Raw genomic sequence first — 14,840 nt, forward strand, 5'->3', positions numbered from 1 at the left:
TTGTGCCTTTGTTCTTGCTATATATTTGAAATAAATATCCCTTTTTAAGGCTAATTGATGCTAATAAATTAAATGGAACTGGGGCACTAATGGTAGGTGTTGAAGAATGAGGGAGGGGAAATACTAGAATACAGACTTGAGTCAATAGTGTTCAATCCCTCAGGTGTACCTTAAAATTCTTAGAGGGATTTATAGCTAGTCTTTCACTAGAAGAGTGATTCCAGTGTCTTATTACACCAGACTTGTCAAGAAATGACTTTTAGAGTCACTCAAGTCCTCCCCACATTGTTTTCTTTTATGCTGAGGGTTTGTAGGATGTCTTTATTCTCATTCTCTCTCTCTCTCTCTCTCTCTCTCTCTCTCTCTCTCTCTCTCTCTCTCTCTCTCTCTCTCTCTCTCTCTCTGTCTCTCTCTCTCTCTCTCTCTCTCTCTCTCTCTCTCTCTCTGTCTCTCTCTCTCTCTCTCTCTCTCTCTCTCTCTCTCTCTCTCTCTCTCTCTGTCTCTCTCTCTCTGTCTCTGTCTCTCTCTCTGTCTCTCTCTCTCTGTCTCTCTCTCTCTCTCTCTCTCTGTCTCTCTTTCTCTCTCTCTCTCTTTAAAATCAAACATATTTTATTTGAAGAAGCAGAATTAGAGAAAAGAAAAACAGAAAAGTAATACAAAACCAAATGAAATAAAGAGAACATTGTCATATGCCCAGCAGAAAACCAGGGAGGATTCAAAATATTTAACAACAAATACCAATTTAAGAAAATATATATCAGTAGAAGAAATTATATTCATGGTGTCCATCTTTTCTTTACTTCCTTATAAATTATTATTTTGTTCTCTGCTGTACACTTTTTTTTGTTATTCTTTTTCCCCTTTTCATTCATATCCCACCCACAAATACTCTATAGTTAAGAAAAGATATATTTATATATACATATGTAGATACATACATACATACACACATACAGACACACACACATCTTTCCTATCCCTGTTGACACTTTCATGAATCTGCTCCATTTCTTGGTTTACTATTACTTAATCTTCCCCCATCCAGGGATCCCTCCCTTGTCTTCTCTCACCTTTCTCTCCCCCATTCACCCACTCCTTCCTCCTTATTTCTTTATAGATTTTGGAGGGTGCTATACCCTTCATGGTCTATATATAGTGTTGCCTATTGAACTCATTCTCAATGTGAATAGGTGTTCAGAATTATAAGCCTTCCTTATCCCATTAATGTCTATTCTTTCTCTATATCTCATTTCTATAACATGATTATTATTTTAGCCTTTACTCTGCCAAGCTTTCTTTTGAATTACTCTATTATTGATGTAAATCTTAAACATCAAGTATATATTTGCCATATAAAAGGAACATAAACAATTTGTCCATATTTAAACAATGTGTCTATGCTCAGTTCCTTAAAATTGATTTTTGATATTGATGCTTATATGTTGAATTTTCTATTAAGATTAGGTTTGGTTGATAGAAAAATCCTGGAAATCTGCAAGTTCTTTGAATGTCTTTTTTTTTTTCATTCAAAATTATAGATAATTTTGCTGGATATGATATTTTTGGCAAAGGCCTTGTTCTTTTGCTTGTCTGTAAATAAGATTCCAGCACCTGTGGTCTTTTCTTGTAGCTGCTGATAAGCTTTGTATAATTCTAATTGTGGCTCCAGTGTATTTCAATTTTTTTTTCTTGTTTCTTACAAAATGTTTTCTTTGATCTGGGGATTTTGAACTTTTGCAATAATGTTCCTATATGTTTTCCACAAAGGATCTCTTTGAGGGGGTGATAGGTGGATTTTTAAAAAAATTTCTACTTTTCCCTCATGTTCTATCACTCCAGGACAATTTTCTAGGTTTATTTTCTGCTTTATTATGTTAAGGTTTTCTTTTTGGTTGCATCTTTCTGGCAATCCAATTATTCCTATATTTTCTTTTCTTGATCTGTTCTCCAGATCTGTAATATTCTCTCTAAAATGTAGTGTTCTCTGTTGAGGTTTTCTTGGGGTCTCTGGAGGCAGCCTTTGTTTCAGTTCAGTAATCACCACACGGGTAGCCAGGGTTTAAAGTCCAAATCCTTTATTGTCTCTTTCAAATCTTGTCTCCTTCACTTGGGGCTCAGCTAGTTTTTCTGGAAGCTTTTCTCTCTCCTTGGTTCCAAGAGCTTGAGCTCCTCCTTCCTTCTCTGGCTTCTGAATCTCCCCAAATTCCAAGGGTTTGTGCTTCAGTTTGAAGGTGGAATTAATTTATCTCAAGCCTCCGAGAGCTTCTAGTGTGCTTGTCTTTTCTGGCCCTGAGAGCTTCTGGCTTATATGCTACACACTGAGTATACACCAATTATTATATCACTAGGAAACCATTATTTGTTGTAGAATTAAATCAATGCTAAACTAGACTTAACCATTGTCTCCTCAATTCCACTTAGTACCTTGTTTCAAGTTCTGGCTCATAACATCTCCTTGTAGGATCAATCAATCATACTGAACCATGCTAAATTTGATAACTTGTCTCTATCAATTCCACTGACTTAGTACCTTGTAAGAATCCTTTGTTTCAACTTCAGAGTTCTGGCCCATAATACAGATTTGTTTTTCTTATAAAATGTTACACATTCTGTTCTATTTTTTCATTTTTTATATATTTTTTTTTTAATTTCTTGTTCTCTTATAGTTTGTTTTATTGGCTTCCCTTGCCGAGTTCTAATTTTCAAAGAATTGTTTTCATCTTTGAGACTCTGTATCTCCTTTTTAAATTGGATAACTTTTTTTTTTTCATAATCTTCTTATTTTTCTTGTATGGCTTTAATTTTTTTTCCTTAGTTTTCCCTCAATGTCTCTCATTTGATTTTTGAATTATTTTTTGAGTTCTATAAATTCTCTCTGGGCAATGAGCCATTTCAAGCTACTCTTTGGGATAGAAGCTTTTTTTAACTAAAGCATCCTCCTCTGAAGATGAATGCCAGTCTTCCCTATTCCCTTAATATGTTTCAAAGGCAGGTTTTTTTTCTTCTTTGCTGCTTTATTATTATTTTTTTTAATAAGATGTATTAGTGTTAGCACCTCTAATTTTGGGGCTAGGGGATAGTGGCTCAAGCTTTCCTTTAACTCTCCCCTCTGACCAGGAACCCCAAACCAAGAGTTCCACCCTCCAGCAAGTGCCCACAGCCAGAATTGCCCCTGCCCCACTGCCTCTGTACTCATCAGGTATTGGCTCCTTCTGGCCAGGGCTGAGTCTCAGCATCACAGCTGGGCCTGGCATTCGCAATCATCCAAGTTGTGTTCTTGGACTCAAACACCCACTGGATAAAGAGTCTGAGAAGTAAAAGTTTCTGTGGTTCCCCAGCCACACCTGGCTCACCCTGGGGGCTCCCTACTTGATGTTTCTGTGGAGCTATCTGGGAGGTGTTCGCACTTCAGACATGAAGACCCCAGCCATTTTATAAAATATAAATTTCCCCTTATTTTCAATTTTGGCTCTCTGGTGATGACGTAAAATTGGGGGTTGATAAGAATTTGTTAAGTGAACAACACCAGTGAATAGAAGATTTGTCAATATAAAATAAATTTGAATGTTAGATTACTTATAGAGGATGTTTCAGAAGTCTTAATATTTGTCATACTTGTATTGGAAAAGAGCATAGTTTTTTGCCAGAGCACCACAAAATTAAACTTTGCCTCATTAAAGTGATTAAAATATATATAGATCCATAATTTATTTCTTATGTTAATTTTCATTCAGCAATGTCACCAATTTCAAATATAGCCTTTGATAAAGAATAAGAAGAAAAATAATTGAGGTCTTAGATTTAGCTACTGTCTCACAGTAAATATTCCTGATGTTTCAGCCAATGTAATTTAAATTGGAAATATCATAGACCAAAGGCTTTGACAATTTTGAGCTTTGTCAATAATTAGCTGTGTCACCATAGCCCAAGTTTTCTTACTGATAAAAATGGGAATAGTAATATTTGACTTAACTCACAGGGTTGTGGTGAAGTGAAGGCAGACAGAAGGTATCCAATATGCTTTACTTTCTCTTGAAAATATTGGTGGGGGACTCAGGCTATAATTCCTCATTACCACTGTGACTATTTCACCTTCTAGTCTTATCATATTTTGCCCCTTTTTTTGCTCCTGTTCATTGAAATGCCTCACTGGTTATATAGTGCATCATGCTCACACACACCATGCAACTCTTCATGCCCTTTGTGAAATACTAAATTTTAATTCTTCAGTGACTATTATATTCCATGTCATGATGCCATATAGCAACACTGGTAGAATGTTGATATGAAAAAGATTGGTTTCTGTTTCCAAGGGAAGATTGGGATCATTAAGGAAATTTAATTTCCTGAAAGGAATCCAGCCTGAACTTCTATTCAACTCAGGACCTAGTTCACTATGGATGATATATGTAATAATCTGTAATAATACAATAGATGTTTTTCATTTACTTCATCTTTCCTGTGTGTATGGTCAGTTCAAACCCTTTAAAGTGATAATGATTCTCTTTTTATATTCCAGAGCTTGATGTACTCAATACAATATAATTTTTTCCATGAAAAGAAACAGATAAAGAGAAAGGCAGAGAGACAGAAAGACAGAGACAGAGAGATAAAGAAAAGACACAAAGATACACAGACATAGAGACAGAGACAGAGAGAGGCAGAGAGAGATATAGAGAGATCCGACAGATAGAAACAGAGAGACAGAGACAGAGAGGGAGAAAGACAAAGAGAGATAGAAACAGAGACAGAAAATCTAATACTAAAAAGCAACAATCAAAATAGCACCTTCCCTTCAAGGAGTTTACATTTTAATTGAAGATACATAAAAGATATGGAGCAGGGGTGGAAGATGAGGGATAAGGTGAAGACATAGAAGGGTCTGCTAAGTAAGAAGTGGAATTAAGATTGAAGTGAATATGACATGGGGGCTTCTTTAAATGATGGTTCAGGCCAAAGATTTTCTAGTTATAAAACCAGAGGATAGAGGATGTGAATAATATGGCCAGAAATATGTTCAATGCAACTCCCAGCCAGTTTTAGTGAGAAAAGTGGCTGTTTTGTGATGCTTGCTGCTTGTAGCCTATGAAATGTGATTCTGAATTAATAAAGAAAATGTTAAGGGACAATGCATAAGGGGCAAAGTTGACAGGAGAGTTTTGGGCAAGAAAAATATTCTTTAATTCTCTTCTTCAAAGGAGTAACTCTAGACTCAAAGAAAGATCCATAGAAAGAAAAAATACTTTTGAGTTAATATAATAATTAAAATAAAAAATAATCCCATAGTACCTACGATAAATCAAGCACTATACTAAGAATTTTGCAAATAGTATTTCATCCTATCTTTACAACAAGTCATAAAATTGGGGAAATGTGCTATTGTTTAAATATGTCCCTGATTTCCAATTTATCTTTCTCAACACTTAGGGAATTTCCCCTTAGGTCATCATTAACATGAGAGTAATTTCTCATTTCCAATGGATGGATTCATTGACTTTTTATATTGTCTGGCATATTTAATTCTATATGACATCTCTGATTTTGGTTTTCATTATACTTGGATAAGTGGATTTATTTGTTCTTCATTATTTTTATGGGATTTTTTTGTGTAATTAGGATTTGGTCAAGACTTTGGATATGTTTGAGTTATCTTTTTTTCACAAGAGACAGTGATCAGAAAAACCAGAAAAATTTTAAACAGTAACAAAACAAAAAATCCTTAGTTTAGCAATAGTTAGGGGGAGGGAAATGTAATGCTGGGAAAACTGAAAAAAGATAGAGATTAGAGAGTTTTTAATATTTTATTTGAGTTTCTGAGAAGGAGAGATCTGGAATAGATAAGAATCCATTTGTCCCCCCAGAGCTAAAATGGACTTTCATCTCAAAGAATTAAGCATCGAATGTGAGATTCCAATGATTTTTATATGGCTGGATACATTGGGGAGACAAAGGTAAGGTATGGAGTCCTAACCCTGGTGAGCATGGGAATTTCCAGCAACAGACTATCAATTCGGTTCTGACAGGTTGGGGATAGGACCATAAATTCTGATATATTAGAAGTGAAAGGGGTAGTCACTAGAGACAGAAAGTCTGAAACAAGAGATATGTAAACATATCTCTAAGTAATTTATCTGCCTATGTAATGCTAATGGTCAGGACTCCCAGTCCTAATGGTCAGGAAGTGGATTTGCAGCCAGAGGGATTGAGGCAGAACAATTCAAGGTACTGAGGCAGAACAAGTTAGGGAAACTGAGGCAGGACAATTTAGGGAAACTGAGGCAGGACAATAAAAGGAAACTGTGGCACAACAGGAAATAGATATGCTAATTTTGTAGCCACCTTTTCAGAGGAGAAAAGCTTGACAACTCTCATGGTTCCTTCTTTCTCTCTCTTCCAAGTAAAATTAAAGCCTCCTTTGGAGAGAGGTAGATAAGACTCCAAAGCTAATGCTTTCTCATAAGCTACACTTAGATAATCCATGTGGACTTACACATAACCTAGCAAGGCAATGTAGAGACCCTGCTCATGTCTCAATTAATGACTAACTTTCTGATCATGACCTAATCCAAGTTTACCTAGGTTGGGCTTCTTAAAGAATTTGTCTCTTGGCCTTCTATTTGAAATATTTCCAGCTTGGTAGGATTAAACAGGCCTATAATTCAAAGGCAGTTTTCATAAACTGAGTTTCTTCATGTCATGATGTAAAATATAATTAGGAATTTAGAGAATAAAATAATTAATTAGAAGTATTCACTAAATACCTGCTATATGCCAGGTACTTTGCCAAGTCTTAGGGCTATAAATTATACAGTCTGCATTCTAAAGAAGGTTCCATTATGAGAGATTACAACATATGTTTATATATTCTTGTATATACATAAATAAATATACATGCTACCTATGTATATTAAAACTGTCTACCAAATAAATATAAGACAATGAGGAAAACTAGCAACTAAGAATAGAAAAGGCTTCATTTAGGAACTTGTGCTTTAGTTGAGCTTTGAAAGAAAATATAGCTATTAAAGTTAGAGGGGGAGAATATATTTCAAATATTCTGTGTAAAGGTGCAGGGAAAGAAGTGGGAATATCATGTATGAGAAATAGAAAGACAGTTTAATTATACTGAAGAGAGCAAAGAAGGAAATAAGTTATAATAGAGCTGAAAAATAGGTTGAGGCTATGTTGTGAATGGCTAAAAGTGCCAGAGAGAAGTTTATCTTAATCCTAGAGATAAGAAGAATTTTATAAAGTTTATTGAGCTGTGGGATGACATGGTCACTACTGTATTTCAAAAAATCATTTTGCAAGCAATGACTAGACTGGAGAAAGTTGAAACTTGATATAGAGGGGATTATTGCAATGGTGGCAGGTGAATGGTGATGAGAGTCTACTATGTATACATTATTTTATAGAGGGAGTAAATGGATGTGGCTGAAAGAATATCCTTAAAGTCAAAAATATGTGTTCAGGTACTGCATATGGTCTATGTTGTCTATGTGACCCTGAGCAACTTCTTGGTTTCCAAAAACTTTTAAAGATTATTGTGGTTGTTATTCAGCCATTTTAGTCTTGTGGGAGATACTTTGTGACTCCAGTGAGGTTTTCTTCCAAAGATATTGGAGTGATTTGCCATTCTATTTCATTTTTTTTAAATGAGGAAACCAAGGCAAAGTTAAGTGATGTTCCCAGGGCCAAATAGCTAATAAGTGTCTGAGGCTAGATTTGAATTTAGGAAGATGAGTATTCCTGATTCCAGGCTCAGAGCTCTATCCATTGTGTCACCTAGTTGCCCTTCTTTAATATTATAATTGGCAGAAAAGGTACCAAGGACTTTTCTCCCAAAGAACTTCCCATGGTGATGAAATTACAACTCTGGTCTAAATAAAAAAAGATCCAATTATTATTATTATTACTCTTTCTTCACTTCAAGTTTGGTGGCCTATTATGCCTTACTCTCTCTCTCTACATATTATGTGCATAAACCATAGAAATACTGCAGTACTTATTAGAAAACAGTAGCTTCATAGAACTGAAAAAAAATCCAACAAAATCTCCATATCCTTGTAGAAAATAAACTCTGAATATCAGAAATTTCTGCATGAATTTTCATATATTTTGCATAAGTTTTTTGTTTTCTTTTCTTTTCTTGCCTCCCCACACACAATTTCCAACAGTTAAATCTTGAAGAATGTCAGTCTTCAGCTTCACACAATAAGTATTCAATGTTTTTCATTTGGTTGATTAGGGAATAGGGATTAAGCACACACATATAAGGATAGACTTTCTATTGTTATTATAAGTTTGAGTTAATTGGATTTTATGCAAAACCATTCCTGTTGTGTTTGTCAAAAAAAAAAAAAAAATGGAGGGTGAATACTTCAAATCAATGTGCATGCTGGAATATTATAAATAATTCTAACAACATTGGGTTTTTTATACCAGAAATGTTTTTACTGAAGCAAAAAGTATCTTCTATGTGAAAATGTTTTCCCCAAATATCTTGGCATAGAAATATTTAAGCTCATTAAGAATACTGGGCTCTCTAGGAATTTTTCATACCTGTCTAACTTCCTAACTCAGACCCTTTCCTCCTGGTATTGCTTTCATTCCGTGTTATTGGCCTAATACTTCACATTTAAAGTATTGAAGCATTAGTGAAAATTTTAACTGTAGTAACTGAACTTTCACATTAGCATTACTTAATGTTATCACATACATAAATATTTTCTAAATCAAAAAGCATCAGTGTGCTTAAGCAATTATGCTTAGTGACATAATTCAAATTTATCCATTGCTCTCTATTCTCCACTGTCAAATCCCTTTCCAGCCATCATTACCTAAAGCTTAGCTGATGAAAATCTCCTCTTGTCTCACCTCCCAGTCCCTGGATCAGAGGTCATTGCTGTTTCAAGAAATGAGTTGCCAAGTTGCTGAGCCTGTCTCTCTAGTGGACTAGTGAAAAATGAATTTGAAATGGGCAAACCAAACTCCATGTGCTAGTGACAATTTTCTTGTTTCAGATTGCTGAAGAATGTTTTATCTCCTCAGTAATACTGAACACAGCTGCCAAAAAAAATTTCCAACACCTATCTTTTCAATAGTGTATTTATGTTATTTTCAATTGTCCTCAGTGAGAGAGGAAGCAGAGGAATTCATCTATTATGATTGAAAAGAGAGTTGAGGAAATCCCCAAAGTGACCAAGCTAAAAATTTTTAACCTCCAGATAGATGCCATAATCTGAGAATGTTCCACCAGATCCTGGAGACTAATGCTAAACTCATCTTATCACCTGATGTTATTGTAACAGTTTGATGTTTGAAAAACATTTTACATACATTATCTGCTTTGATTAAAGAAAAATCCCTTTAAGGTTTGGATTTTCTCCATTTTATATGAAGGAAACTGAGACTGAAAAAATCAGGAGGAGATATGGGATATTATGAAGTGAATAATTTATTAACATAAATTCTTGGAAGGTTAGTTGTTCAACTTCCATTTCATTTGGCAAAATGTCTCTTTTACTAAGGTTCCTATTTTGATTTCACATTTCCTATGCATTTAAGAGGTAGAAGAGAAGTAATCCTGAAATTCCTAAAAATATATTTTCCTTCAAAAGTATGTCATAAATAAAATTTGGAAAGAATTTTTAAGGTTTTTAAGTCTAGATTCAAGTCTGGCTATCTTGATTATCTTTAATATAATAAATGAACTTTCAGATAAGATTGCATGATTTGTTAATTTTCCTCTGTTAAGAGGAATAGCTTGTCTTTTCTTTTTCTTTTAAAGAAAACAAAATATTCAAAGTGAGTAGATTGTTTCAAAATTTCCATGAAGAGTAGGAGGATGTTTCATCATCAATTAATCACCTGGAACCAACATACTCCTTATCGCTTATAACAGTATCTTCAAACTTTTTAATACCAAACTTATTTATTTATTTGTTTTCCTGGTGGTTATGTTGGGGAAGGAGAGGCACATGGGGTTATTTCAAAATGGAACCTCTTCAACTGCCCAAAACTTGTGTGGTTTGAAATTAGGTTAAAATTGCTTTGAAGGAATAATGTCTGGCTCAACAAGTAGTGGGGTGAAGTTGGGGGTGGAGTTTGGAAAGGCTGTGAACTTACAGAGCTATGGAGTAGGGATATATTGAGCTGTAATGGATGAGGATTCATGGGGATGTTTTGAAAATAAATCCAAATAATAATCATTACAAGGAAGATTCCATCTATCTCCCCTTTCTCCAGCTCTTGATAGCATGGAGTCATGTCTCAGTCCTTCAGGAACCTACAGCCTTTATTTTGTAAACTAGAGGTGTTTGGTGTTCAGTTTTATCTTACTTTTCCCATTGCCAATTGGGGTTTTCTTGGCAGAGATACTGGAGTGCTTTGCTGTTTCCTCTCCAAGTCACTTTATAGATAAAGAACTGAAGCAAATAGGATTAAGAGAGAGTGTCACACAGCAAATCTGAGGCCAGATTTGAACTCAGGAAATTTTACCTGACTCCAGGCCCAGTACTCTATTTTCTGTACCATCTACCTGATAAATCAGAAATAACAGGCCCTAACTGCAAAACTCCCAAATAAGACCCAGACAAGATTAAAATACAATTGAAAAATCTTTTGTAAAATAAACAAAAATACAATAAAACATAGATAATATTCATTTTTGATTTTCTAAATCAATATGCAATCAGTTGAAAAAGTCTATTTGAGCTTGACAACACCATTATAGACCACTGTCATATAGAATTAAATATAAATTTGATAATCTGGCATAAAGTCCCTTCACAATCTGGGTCCCATCTATGTTCCCAACCTAACGCTATGTTTCTAAGCTTCATGAATTCTATATTCCAGGAAAATGAAACTACTAGTCAACAAGCTGTATATTCCCTGTCTCAATTCTCATGCCTAGAATATGTTTCTTTATCATTTTAGCATTTCAGAATTTTTATCTTTCTTCAAGTTTCAATACAAATGCCAATTCCTCAATGAAGCCTTCCCTAATTTCCTCCAAATGTTAATGTTTTGATTTATTTCTTGTAAGATTCACATTTGTATATGTATATATGCTATATTTTATTTGTATGTATAAATGTATTATCTCCAAGTAGACTTTAGATACCTTTTAGGTGTTATTTTGTTTTAATCTTTTTGTAATCTTTGAATTATATTAAAAGATTATGAGATTTTGATCTCTAAATAGATAAAATACTCTGATTCATTTATATATAAACATTCCTCTCATTGAATCAAGAAAAAAAAGTATGATTGACTGAAAAAAAAAAAATACCAAGATGGCGGAGAGGAAACACACGACTCAGTGAACGTCCTCACTCCCTCACAACCAATTAGATAAATTAAGTCTCAAAATTAGCTCAGGACTGATAGATACCACAAGGACTGGAAGCACGACTTACCAGCTGAAGAGAATCTGGAGTTTCAACAGGAAAGGTCAGTTCTCAGGGGAGGAATAAGAAAGACCAGCACAGACGGTGGGGTAGGGGCACACTGCACCCATTGCGCTGGGAGGGGCTCTGGGATCAGAGAAGCCACTGAGGTAAAGGAATCTGGCACAGGCTGTTAGCTCTTCTCTGCTAATTATTTAGCAGTTCAGAAGAGAAAGCCAAAATATTTTAAAACTCAGATTACATTTTCCCCGGACCCTGGGAGTGACTCGGCACCAGGGGGTGTGGCCTCAGCTCCCTCCTGAGAATAGTTAAGAGACTGACAAGTGGGTGGATACGGCCCAAGGCAACACACACGGCCTAGCTTAGCTGGAGGGAGTGGAACTCAGCTCCAGGAAGTCCCAGAGAAGCAGAACCTTTGAACTAGGGACCGCGGTTTCTGGCAGACACTTCCAGTTTGAGCGCAGGGGCTTCTTACCTCACCTGCTGCAGACACCCACTCCCCACCCGGACACATAGGCTGGGCTTCCTGCAGTCCTCACTATTCTACGCCCTCGAAGCACAGCAGTGCTAATCACCTCTGAGGCACTCCCAGGGAGAGGGTGGGGAACTCTCTCCCAGAGCTCTCTCTTAGCTCAGGCTCAGGAGCCGCTGCATCCATCCCGTCTGGGAGGAAGCTGGTAAAGAAGTAAATAATTTCCTACCCCAGAGACAGACCCCAAAAGATTTTTTTTAAGTATGAACAAAAAAGCTAGAAAAACTATAGATTCCTTCTATACAGAGAAAGAGCGGGTATCCAACCCCGAGGAAGTTGACAGCAGAGAATCAGATAACAACCTAAAGGGGAACGATTCCTGCCCCCCATCACATAACTCTCTCCTAGAAGAAGCTCTTAAGAAATTGAGGGAGATCGAAGAAAAATGGGGCAAGGAAAGGGAAGTTATGATAGAGAATAACAACGTCCTGAAATTGGAGTTGGAAAAAATAAAGAATTCACAGGAGATGCAGGGAAACAAAATTAGTGAATTAGAAAAGGTTAAAAAAACACAGGAAAGTAGGATTTCTGAATTGGAAAAGATAAAAAAGTCTCAAGAAAATAGAATTTCTGAATTGGAAAAAGAAAATAATTCTCAAAAAAAAAAAATTAGGGAAATGGAAAAAAACTCAATAGAGCAAAATAATTCATTTAAAAACGAAATTGGGCATTTACAAAAAGAACTAAAAACTGTGAAAGAAGAAAATAACTCCTTAAAAGTCAGGATGGAACAAATAGAAATGAATGATTCACAGAGAACCCAAGAATCAGTCAAACAAAACAAAAAAAATGAGAAGCTGGAGAACAACGTCAAATACTTACTGGGAAAATCTATAGACCTGGAAAATAGATCTAGGAGAGATAATCTGCGGATTATTGGACTTCCAGAAAACTATGACCAAAAAAAGAGCCTAGATTCTATTTTACAGGAAATTATCAAAGAGAACTGTCCAGAGATAATAGAAACAGAAGGGAAAGTAGATGTGGAAAGAATTCATCGAACTCCTTCTGAAATAGACCCTAAAAAAAGAACACCACGGAATATTGTGGCTAAGCTGCAGAATTACCACACAAAGGAGAAAATCCTGCAAGCAGCTAGAAAAAAACAATTTAAATACCAAGGTGCCACAATAAGGGTCACCCAAGATCTGGCTGCCTCCACATTAAAAGATAGAAGGGCCTGGAACCTGATATTCCGAAAGGCAAAAGATCAAGGACTGCAACCAAGAATGAACTACCCAGCTAAGTTTAGCATCTTTTTCCATGGAAGAAGATGGTCATTCAATGAAACAGAGGAATTCTATATGTTTCTAAGAAAAAAACCAGACTTAAACAAAAAATTTGATCTACATCCACAAGACTGAAGAGAAACAGAAAAAGGTACACAGAACCCTAGAGAACTGTAACTTTGTTGTGGGTATATAAAAAATACTCAAGGATAATTTGATTTTACTGATATAAAAGAAAAAAAGGGGGGTGTGGTAAAGGGAAGGAGGTCGGTTCAGAAAAAGGGGAAGGAGTGATAAAAAGAGGGAAACTACATCCCAGGAAGAGACATAGAAAATACACCATATCTGAGGGAACTTAGTGAGGGGGAGAATCATTGTGTGAATCTTACTCTCATCAGAAGAGGCTCAAAGAGTAAATAATTAACATATTTGTTTTTCAGAGAATTTTCTCTCACCTCATTAAAAGGGGGGAGAGGAAAAGGGGAAAGGAAAAGGAGAATAAGTGAAGGGACTTGGAGGGAGGGGGGAGGGATCCTAAAAAAAAAAAAAAAAAAAAAAAAGAGGGAGGGTTGCGCGTCACAAGGGGGGTCTGTAAATTAAATACCGGGGAGGGGGATCAGGGGGGTCAAGGGAAAAAAGTATAATCTGGGGATAATACGATGGCAGGAAATACAGAATTAGTAATTTTAACTGTAAATGTAAATGGGATGAACGATCCCATCAAACGGAGACGGATAGCAGATTGGATCAAAAAGCAGAACCCTACAATATGTTGTCTACAGGAAACACACTTAAAGCAGGGAGATACATACAGAGTAAAGGTAAAAGGTTGGAACAGAGCTTATTATGCTTCAGGTAAAGCCAAAAAAGCAGGGGTAGCTATCCTTATCTCAGATCAAGCAAAAGCAGAAGTAGATCTCGTTAAAAAAGATAAGGAAGGAAACTATATCCTGCTGAAAGGTAGCATAAATAATGAAGCCATATCAATACTAAACATATATGCACCAAGTGGTATAGCATCTAACTTTCTAAAGGAAAAGTTAAGAGAACTGCAAGAAGAAATAGACAGTAAAACTATAATAGTGGGAGATCTCAACCTTGCACTCTCAGATTTAGACAAATCAAACCACAAAACAAACAAGAAAGAAATTAAAAAAGTAAATAGAACATTAGAAAAACTAGGTATGATAGACCTTTGGAGAAAACTGAATGGCAATAGGAAGGAATATACTTTCTTCTCAGCAGTTCATGGATCCTATACAAAAATTGACCATATATTAGGACATAAAGATCTCAAAATTAAATGTAGGAAGGCAGAAATAATAAATGCCTTCTTCTCAGATCACAATGCAATAAAAGCTACATTCAGTAAAAAGTTAGGGGTAAATAGACCAAAAAGTAATTGGAAACTGAATAATCTCATCTTAAAGAATGACTGGGTGAAAGAGCAAATTATAGAAACAATTAACAATTTCACCCAAGATAATGACAATGATGAGACATCATACCAAAATCTGTGGGATGCAGCTAAAGCAGTAATAAGGGGAAATTTTATATCTTTAGAGGCTTATTTGAAGAAAATTGAGAAAGAGAAGATTAACGAATTGGGCTTACAACTTAAAAGGCTAGAAAAAGACCAAATTATAAACCCCCAACCAAAAATTA

The sequence above is a fragment of the Sminthopsis crassicaudata genome, chromosome 3, assembly GCF_048593235.1.
Source record: "Sminthopsis crassicaudata isolate SCR6 chromosome 3, ASM4859323v1, whole genome shotgun sequence".
NCBI lineage: Eukaryota > Metazoa > Chordata > Mammalia > Dasyuromorphia > Dasyuridae > Sminthopsis > Sminthopsis crassicaudata.